The sequence below is a fragment of the Piliocolobus tephrosceles genome, chromosome 16, assembly GCF_002776525.5.
Source record: "Piliocolobus tephrosceles isolate RC106 chromosome 16, ASM277652v3, whole genome shotgun sequence".
Taxonomy (NCBI): domain Eukaryota; kingdom Metazoa; phylum Chordata; class Mammalia; order Primates; family Cercopithecidae; genus Piliocolobus; species Piliocolobus tephrosceles.
Window position 1 is genome coordinate 17,247,974 of NC_045449.1, and position 8,676 is coordinate 17,256,649.

General features: G+C 50.6%; 1 long non-coding RNA gene across 1 annotated transcript in view; it reads left to right on the top strand.

Annotated features, from left to right (window-relative positions):
- The first annotated feature begins 8,057 nt into the window (after nucleotides 1–8,057).
- LOC111526167 overlaps nucleotides 8,058–8,676 on the top strand; it is a 2,696-nt gene continuing 2,077 nt past the window's right edge. Inside the window, exon 1 of the long non-coding RNA XR_002726276.1 lies at nucleotides 8,058–8,216. This is a non-coding gene — a long non-coding RNA (uncharacterized LOC111526167). The remainder of the gene's footprint in view (nucleotides 8,217–8,676) is intronic.

Sequence of the window (8,676 nt, forward strand, 5' to 3'; positions counted from 1 at the left end):
TGGACAGGCCCAGGGATGCGGCAGGACAGCCAGGCCTGGGGGTCTGTGCAGGGAGGGGCAGCAGCTGAGCCCAAGATGGTGCCATTCAGGGCCCAATAACAGGTAAAGTATCAGCGAGGGTGCCAGGAATGACAGCGTTCATGTGGGTGGCGTCACAAAGACAGAAAAGGATAAACCAGATGAATCCCCAGGTGCTGACTTGGTGTGGGAGGCCTGGGTTGAACTCACACACATAGGTGGATACAAAAATACATGTGTGGGTGGGTGGCTGTGCCCACCGAGAGGGCCATGAGCAGCGCCCCCCAGCAGCCATGAGCGCAGCGCCCGCCCAGATCTTGGCCACTCATGCTGTCCTCCGCCAGGCTCCTTGGAGGAAGCGCCTGGAATCCTGTGTTGCACCATGAAATCAGGTGGCCTCAAAGAAGGATTGGGACGTGTCACAGATATCCAGGAGCCACCCTGAATTGGCCAAATTGGGATGCTGTGAGCATCAACATAAACAATCGTAATAACAGACTGTAACCCAATGAAGGAATAGGAAAGCATAAGTCCTTGCAGATAGAAGCAGATGAATGAATAAATTGAAAATGTGGTGAGCAATGGAATAATGGCGTCATCTCAAAAATGCTTATTCATGACAAAGGGGAAAATAGTACCTTTGCACTGGAGAAGCCTGATAGACATCATCTAATCGAGTAAGCCCTCCCCTGGGTGCCATTTCCCTGGCAATACCTCTGCTCTCCTGCTCTGGGACTTTGCGCACCTGTGCATCACCTGACATGCCCTCCTCTTTCCTCTGGGCTATTGAAATCCTACCTCTGATTCACACGTCGCTCCAAGGCCACACCCTCCCCAGCGCCTTCTCTGACCACTCCCACCGAAAGTGACTTTAGATCCTATTTCATTCATTCACTCAATGCTATTATGCACCTACTGCATACTGAATGAGAGGATGCCACTGGGGATACAGCAAACATTGATCGGGGAGCTCCCCGGTCTGCAAGGGACAGTGGGCACGTGACCCTCCCGTGAAAGGAGCCTCTTGTGTTTTATGGCTGGGCTGGAGCTAAGGCAAGGTGGGAGTGGGGATGTTTTAGGTAAAGGTGTTGCAAGCCAGGGGGTATGAGTCATCCCCAAGTCCTGAGCTCAGCACGACGGGTCGGTTGGCAAGATGGAGAGGAGAGGAGAGTGGCACTGCTAGGAAGTCCCCTGTCAGAGTCAGAATTCCATTCAGGAGTTATGTGCCACCAGCATTTTGCTATAAACCAAGGGCTCCTTGGTTGGCGGGAAGCCCAGTCTGGACCCTGGTCCACCGTCTGGATTTGGGAAACCCCTGACTTCTCTGAGTTTCCAGTTCTTCGTGTGTGACATCAGGGGCTGGGTTCAACAGCGTGTGGGTAAGCTGGAACCCAAGAATTCTACCTCTGGAAGGCAGTGCAGCAGGACGACCAGAGTTCATGGGTCTCAAGGTCAAAGGGCCAGCCGAGGGAGAGCTGGACTGTGCATGACCGGGTGGCTCTGGGCTCCAGCAGGGACAGCCGTGCGGGAATGTTGAGTTCACTGGGCTGCCACCCCTTCCAGTCTTCCAAATGTGGGAAATACTGCATTTGGGTGAAGTCTCTTCTTCTGTGAGGGCTGGCCATTAATTCTCACATGACAGAGCTGTGCTTGGCATTTCTTTATTAAGGGGCTTTCTACAGTGAAGACTCCAGCAGCCAGCTGGACGGGAGGAAGATGTTGCCTAAGCCCCACTGGAAAGCCAGACTACCCTGCTCTCTGGGGAATTGTGGTGGCGTTGGTGGGGGAGGGGCGAGGCCTCTTGAGCTCCTGCTTGGCCTTAGCTGCTGTGTGTGAGCAGACAGCAGCTCCAGGAGCAGGCTGGAGGCCTCTGGCTGTCATCCTCCTTCACAGCTGTCATTCAGATGCCGCAGCTTCCCTGTCTTGCTAGGAGCCTGCACTGCCCTTTCCCACCTGTGGGCTCCCTCCTGGCTGTGCACAACAGGCCTGGCACCCGTAGGTGTTCACCTGAAGGGTGGGCCCCTAGTGGCTGGCTGTGGGGATTGGCCACTATGGGGATTGGCATGGTGACCTCTGCCCAGTGGCCTTGGTGCCTTATCCAAACGTCCTCCACACCTCAGACTGGCCGGGCAGAGGCTGCCGGGGAACCCAGGAGTCTGTGTGGCCTTGGGACATGCACACTCTTGGCCCTGGCTACCCCCCTGCACTTTCAGAGCACTCCTTTGGACTGGAAGGTTTGGGGTCTTCTGGAATCCTCTGAGACCTGACTGTACCTCAAGGTCTTTCACACCGGCCCCCTTGGAACTGACATCAAGACCCTAAGGCCTTGGGGATTTAGGGGAGATGGCCAAAGGAGTGGGGGCCATGAGACCCACAGGGGTGTGGAGGGGCTGGAAGAAATCACAGCCTTAGGGGAGACAATGGCTTTCTGTGCTTCCTGGATTCTAAGGAGGGGCCTGGAGCCTTGCAGCCCACCCACTGCCTGGCCTCTCCCGTCCCTCTCCTTCCTTCTTTGGCCTTGCTCCAGGGTCTGACAGCTGCGGGCTTGACTGCCAGCCCCACCACTCACTGTGTGCTCTCAGGGAAGTCACTTAACTTCTCAAAGCTCAGTTTCCTCATCTGTAGAATGGGTATGAGAATAGCACCTTTGAACCTCAGAGATGTGAGTGGTTAAGGATGCCTTCCCGTGTCAGGCATGTCCCATGGTGCCTGGCACATGGTAAGTGGTCAGGTGAATTCCACTCCTCCTAATGTTGCTGTGGTCACCCCGTCCTCCCCTGACAGCAGGCGCTGGGGAAGCAGCTATGGGCTGCAAAGGCTCAGGCCCTCCTAATGGCCGCAGCCTCGTCTCAGCTCCAGCCAGGTGCTGCAGGAATGTGGCTTACCATACCACAAACTTCTATCTCTCGGGTGACCTTGGGGATTCGGACTTCTCCTGTGAAAGCTCCTGAATGTTAAGTGGCGGTAGTGCAGCGTTGGCAGCCACTGCCCTGCCCATGTCCCCGCCATGAGGATTGCCAGATGAAATGCAGATCAAGTGAGCCATGATCCCGTCACTGCACTCCAGCCTGGGCAACACAGCAAGACCCAGGCTAAAAAATACAGATTGTACAGGTTGCCAGTGAACTCTGGTTTGGAATATTTATTAATTTACTTTCATAGGTCACTATAACCTCGTGCTGTTGGGCTCATGAGATCCTGTTTCCCTGATCTCCCAAAGCACTGGGATTACAGGTGTGAGCCACTGCACCCAGCCTCAATTTGGATTTTTTTTTTTTAGTATAAATACATACTAAATATTGCATGGGACACACTTATCTGAACATTTTATTTATTGTTTATTCAATATCAAAATTTACCTGAAGGCCCTGTGTGCCTGTGCGTGTGTGTGTGTGTTTATTTTCTCTCTTTATCTCTGGCAACCTACCTGTGACTCTTCCCATTTCTGAGCATGCAAGCTCAGCTCCAACTGTATCTGCACTTTTTGGCCCACAGACCTGCTCTGACCACTGGCACCCACAGCCAGGAAGGGCTGTGGAATAGTCTCCTGAAACAGTGACATGCCTGGCGTATTCCACACAGGGACAGATCATTTTTTAACACTTCCCTTCTCTACGTGACAAAATTACATTCAATACTAATCATGAAACAAAAGGAATAACATTAACAGCTAAAAAAGGAATGCAAGGCCGGGTGCAGTGGCTCACGCCTGTAATCCCAGTACTTTGGGAGGCCGAGGCGGGTGGATCACTTGAGGTCAGGAGTTCGAGACCAGCCTGGACAACATGGTGAAACCCCGTCTCTATTAAAATTACAAAAATTAGCTGAGTGTGGTGGCGGGTGCCTGTAATCCCAGCTACTTGGGAGGCTGAGGCAGGAGAATTGCTTGAATCCAGGAGGTGGAGGTTGCAGTGAGCAGAGATCACACCACTGCACTCCAGCCTGGGCGACAAGAGCAAAACTCTGTCTTTAAAAAAAAAAAAAAAAGTAAATGCAGATGAGAATTTGCTTGCAATGACCTTTCTGCATGAAATCATGATAAGGAAAAATGGCATCAGAAAAGGGATAAAAAGTTTCCTTCATGTTGATCAGTCACGGTAATGGATAATGGCATTATGGTTTCTATTTTCAGCTTTTTTTTCTGCAGTTGTGTCAGTGATTTTGTCAACATTGGTCTTCCTCACGGATTTGTGTTGAATAGTCAGGCTTCAACACAGTGGGCTGAATAGTCAGCCCATATTCTCTCCTAGGGAATGGATGAACACTGTTTATTAACTTTAATTTTTTTTTTTTTTTTTTTATTTTGAGACGGAGTCTCGTTCAGCCGCCCAGGCTGGAGTGCAGTGGCATGATCGCAGCTCACTGCAAGCTCCGCCTCCTGGGTTCACGCCATTCTCCTGCCTCAGCCTCCCAAGTAGCTGGGACTACAGGCGCCCGCCACTACACTCGGCTAATTTTTTGCATTTTTAGTAGAGACCGGGTTTCACCGTGTTAGCCAGAATGGTCTTGATCTCCTGACCTCGTGATCCGCCCGTCTCGGCCTCCCAAAGTGCTGGGATTACAGGCGTGAGCCACCGCGCCTGGCCTATTAACTTTAATTTTGTACAGTTTCTTTTTGATGAAGCCATGGGTACAAAATGTTAGAAAAAGTCTTCAACATGAGTATAACTGTGGTAGAGTTCTTTTCATTTTTTGAGACGGAGTTTCGCTCTTGTTGCCCAGGCTGGGGTGCAATGGCGCAATCTTGGCTCACTGCAACCTCCACCTCCCGGGTTCGAGCGATTCTCCCGCTTCAGCCTCCCGAGTAGCTGGGATTACAGGCATGTGCCACCACACCTGGCTAATTTGGTATTTTTAGTAGAGACGGGGTTTCTCCATGTTGCTCATGCTGGTCTTGAACTCTTGACCTCGTAATCTGCCAGCCTCGGCCTCCCAAAGTGCTGGGATTGCAGGCGTGAGCCACTGCACCTGGCCTTGTAGAGATTTTTTAAAATCCCATTTCACAGTACATTCCAGAATGGGCAACATTGTCCAGGTCTGTTTCTCTGGGATCAGTTCTAGCAGTTTTCGATTGCCTTCACAGTAGAGAAATATTGAGTGAAAATGGAAACTCCAAGTGAAAACGAAAACTCTAAGTGCTGATGAAAGTAACCCAGGTACTGTCTTTTCGTCTTCACAGCCTCTGGGCTATAGCTGCTTATTCTGAGTCTCCTGCTGGGACCTAAGGATATGAGACCCACAGATTTAGAGACGGAAACTGCACCTGAATGAGCTGGTGAGGTCCTGGACCATTAGGAATTCACTCTCGAAACAGATGCTTGTAGCTAAATATGCATGTCAGGGCTGAACTCGGTGGGAGTTTGCAGAACTAACTTCAACGTGTACAATATAAAGTATTAAAGAATGAATAATAAAAAGTGTGAACTTGGATCTTCCTATATATATCATTAAAACTCAACAGTTAACCCCGGAAATATTCTGGAACTTGCATGAACAAAAGATCTGGGAACCTGGAAAACATCTCTGATGATGTTTAGAATTGTCTGTGCATGGTAATAATAAAAAGACGGATTTATAGTTGGTCAGACTGAGAGGTTAAGCTGGCTGGGCCTCTGGGTGAAGAGGGGACTTGGGAGAACTTTTCTGTCTAGTTAAAGGATTGTAAATGCACGAATCAGCCCGCTGTGTCTAGCTAAATGTTTGTAAACACACCAATCAGCACTCAGTAAAAACGCACCAATCAGTGCTCTGTGTCTAGTTAATCGAGTGGGGACCTGGAGAACTTTTCTGAGTAGCTAAGGGATTGTAAATGCACCAATCAGTGCTCTGTGTCTAGCTAAAGGTTGGTGAACACACCAATCAGCATTCTGTAAAAACAGACCAATCAGCACTCTGTAAAATGGACCAATCAGCAGGATGTGGGCGGGGCCAAATAAGGAAATAAAAGCTGGCCCCCCAAGTCAACAGCAGCAACCAGGTTACGTTTGTTTCTGTGCGTTGGAGGGTTTCTTCTTTTGCTGTTTGCTATGAATATTGCTGTTGCTTAGTGTTTGCATTTGCCCTGCCTATGAGAGCTATAATACTCACCGTGAAGGGCTGTAGCTTTACTTTTGAAGCCCGTGAGACCACGAACTCACCAGGAGGAATGGGCAACTCTGGAGGGAGCCAGCCACCTTTAAGAGCTGTAACGCTGACTGTGAAGGTTTGCGGCTTCAGTCCTGAAGTCAGCAAGGTTACGAACCCGCAAGGAAAAAGCTCCAGACACATGTGAACACCTGAAGGACCAAACGCTGGACACGCTGTGCTTAAGAGGTGTGACACTCACCACGAGGATCTGCGGCTTCATTGTTGAAGTCAGTGAGACCAAGAACCCACTGGAAGGAACGAATTCTGGGCACAATATTACTGTTTTAGAATTGTCTCCAGAGTCTGGGTCTGGTAGCTCAGGCCTATAATCTCAGAGCAGTTTAGGAAGTCAAGTTGGGAGGATTGCTTAAGGCCAGGCGTTTGAGTCCAGCCTGAGGAACATAGTGAGACCCTGTCTCTGCAAAAAATCAAAAAATCCAGGTGTGGTAATGTGTGCCTGTGTCCCAGCTTTTTTGGAGGCTGAGGCGGGAAAATGGCTGGAGACCAGGAGTTCGAAGTTGCAAGGAGCTGTGATCACACCATTACACCCATGCTAGGCAAGAGAGACCCCCAACTTTTAAAATCAATATATATTTTTGAGACACAGTTCCGCTTTGTCACCCAGGCTGGAGTGCAGTGGCATGATCTTGGCTCACTGCAACCTTTGCCTTCCAGGTTCAAGCAATTCTCCTGCCCCAGTTTCCCAAGTAGCTGGGATTATAGGCGCCTGGCTTATTTTTGTATTTTTAGCAGAGAAAGTTTCACCATGTTGACCAGGCTGGTCTTGAACTTTTGGCCTCAGGTGATCCATCCGCCTTGGCCTCCCAAAGTGCTGGGATCACAGGTGTGAGCCACTAAGCCTGGCTTAAATGAAATTTTTTAAAAGAATAAAACAAAATTATCTTCAGACAACTCATCCCTTCATGGCCAGCATAGGCAGGGCCCTGACTTTGGTACCCCTGTCTGGGGCCAGCCCTTCCCTGACTTGAGTTGGGATAAGTGTCCCAGCTCCGTTGGTCCGCGACAGAAGGACTGATTTGAGCCCTGCAGGCAGATGGAGCTCTGGCTGCCCCCGTGGTAACTATGTCAGTACCTTGCTGTTCGTTGGCTCCTCCTCCCATCTCCCTCCTCTGTCTCCCTTTCTCCTGTACCAGTGTTTCCTGGACCACGTTTTGAATCAACTACTTGCACTTGCATCCTATCTCAAGATGAGCTTCTGGGAGAATCCCAGTCAGGGCGGTAGCTCATTCAAAAAAAAAAGGCCTGGCGCAGTGGCTCATGCCTGTTAACCCAGCACTTTGGGAGGCCGAGGCAGGCGGATCACAAGATCATGAGATGGAGACCAGGCCAGCCAACATGGTGAAACCCTGTCTACTAAAAATACAAAAATTAGCCGGGTGTGGTGACATGCGCCTATAGTCCCACATACCCAGGAGGCTGAGGCAGGAGAATCACTTGAACCCAGGAGGCGGAGGTTGCAGTGAGCCAAGATCACACCATTGAACTCCAGCCTAGCAATAGAGCAACGAGACTCCGTCTCTAAACAAAGAACAAACACAAGACAAGCAAACAGAATAACACCACTGGTGCCCAGACAGATAGATGATTGGATAGGCAGGTGATAGGGAGGTAGAATGAACAGTGTGACTGCAGCTCATGGAGCGGACGTTCAATGTCTTAGTTTTCTAATTTCCTTCTCTGAGTTCATGTCTCTATCCAACTCTCCCTCCCCGCCAGCCCCCACAAAGTGAAAATTAAAGCCCCCAGATCTTACCTGTTAAGCCCTCAACCTGATGTCAGGGAAAGAACCCTGACCACCTGTCCTTCCTCTCTCTTTCTGGCCTGAGAGGTCCACATTTGGTAAGGGGTATCCTCCTTTTCACAGCTAATAACACAGAAACGAGCTCCTTGGAGCGCCTTGTGCCCGTTGGGCAAGGGCCACAGGCATGGGCCCCAGCCCCCAGCAGAAAAGGCACTCAGGCTCCCGAGGGAAGTTTGTGAGCAGCCTGGGAGCTCCTGTGGGCAGGCAGTAGGCGTGATGGAAGGAGAAAAATCATCACAGCTCACACCAAGTAAGGCCTGTTGCTGGGTGTGCTGAACCTTTGGGCGAAACTTTGTTTCATTTAGCAAACCTCCATAACAACGCTTTGAGGAAGTGATTCCCACTTTCAGACAAGGAAACTGAGGCTCAGAAAGGCAAAGTCACCTGCCTAAGTTTCACAGGGCTTCAGAGATGGAGCACTTACCAGAAGGAACGTGGGCCAGAGCCCCTTCTCTGCTCAAACTCTGCCCGTGGCTCCCACCTCACTCCAGGTAGAAGCTGAATTCCTTTCTGCGGCTCACATGGCTCTGCTTAATCTGTCCCCCACCCTCACCCAACTTCCCCTAAGACCACCCCCCACCAGACCGCCTCTTCTGGTTCTTCAGATAGCTCTGGATCCTCCCGCATTGGGGCCACCATCCCTGTATCTGCCTGGAGTTGCCTTCCCATGGAAGTAGGTGACCTGCAGCCGCCTCCCTGCGGCCCCCCCC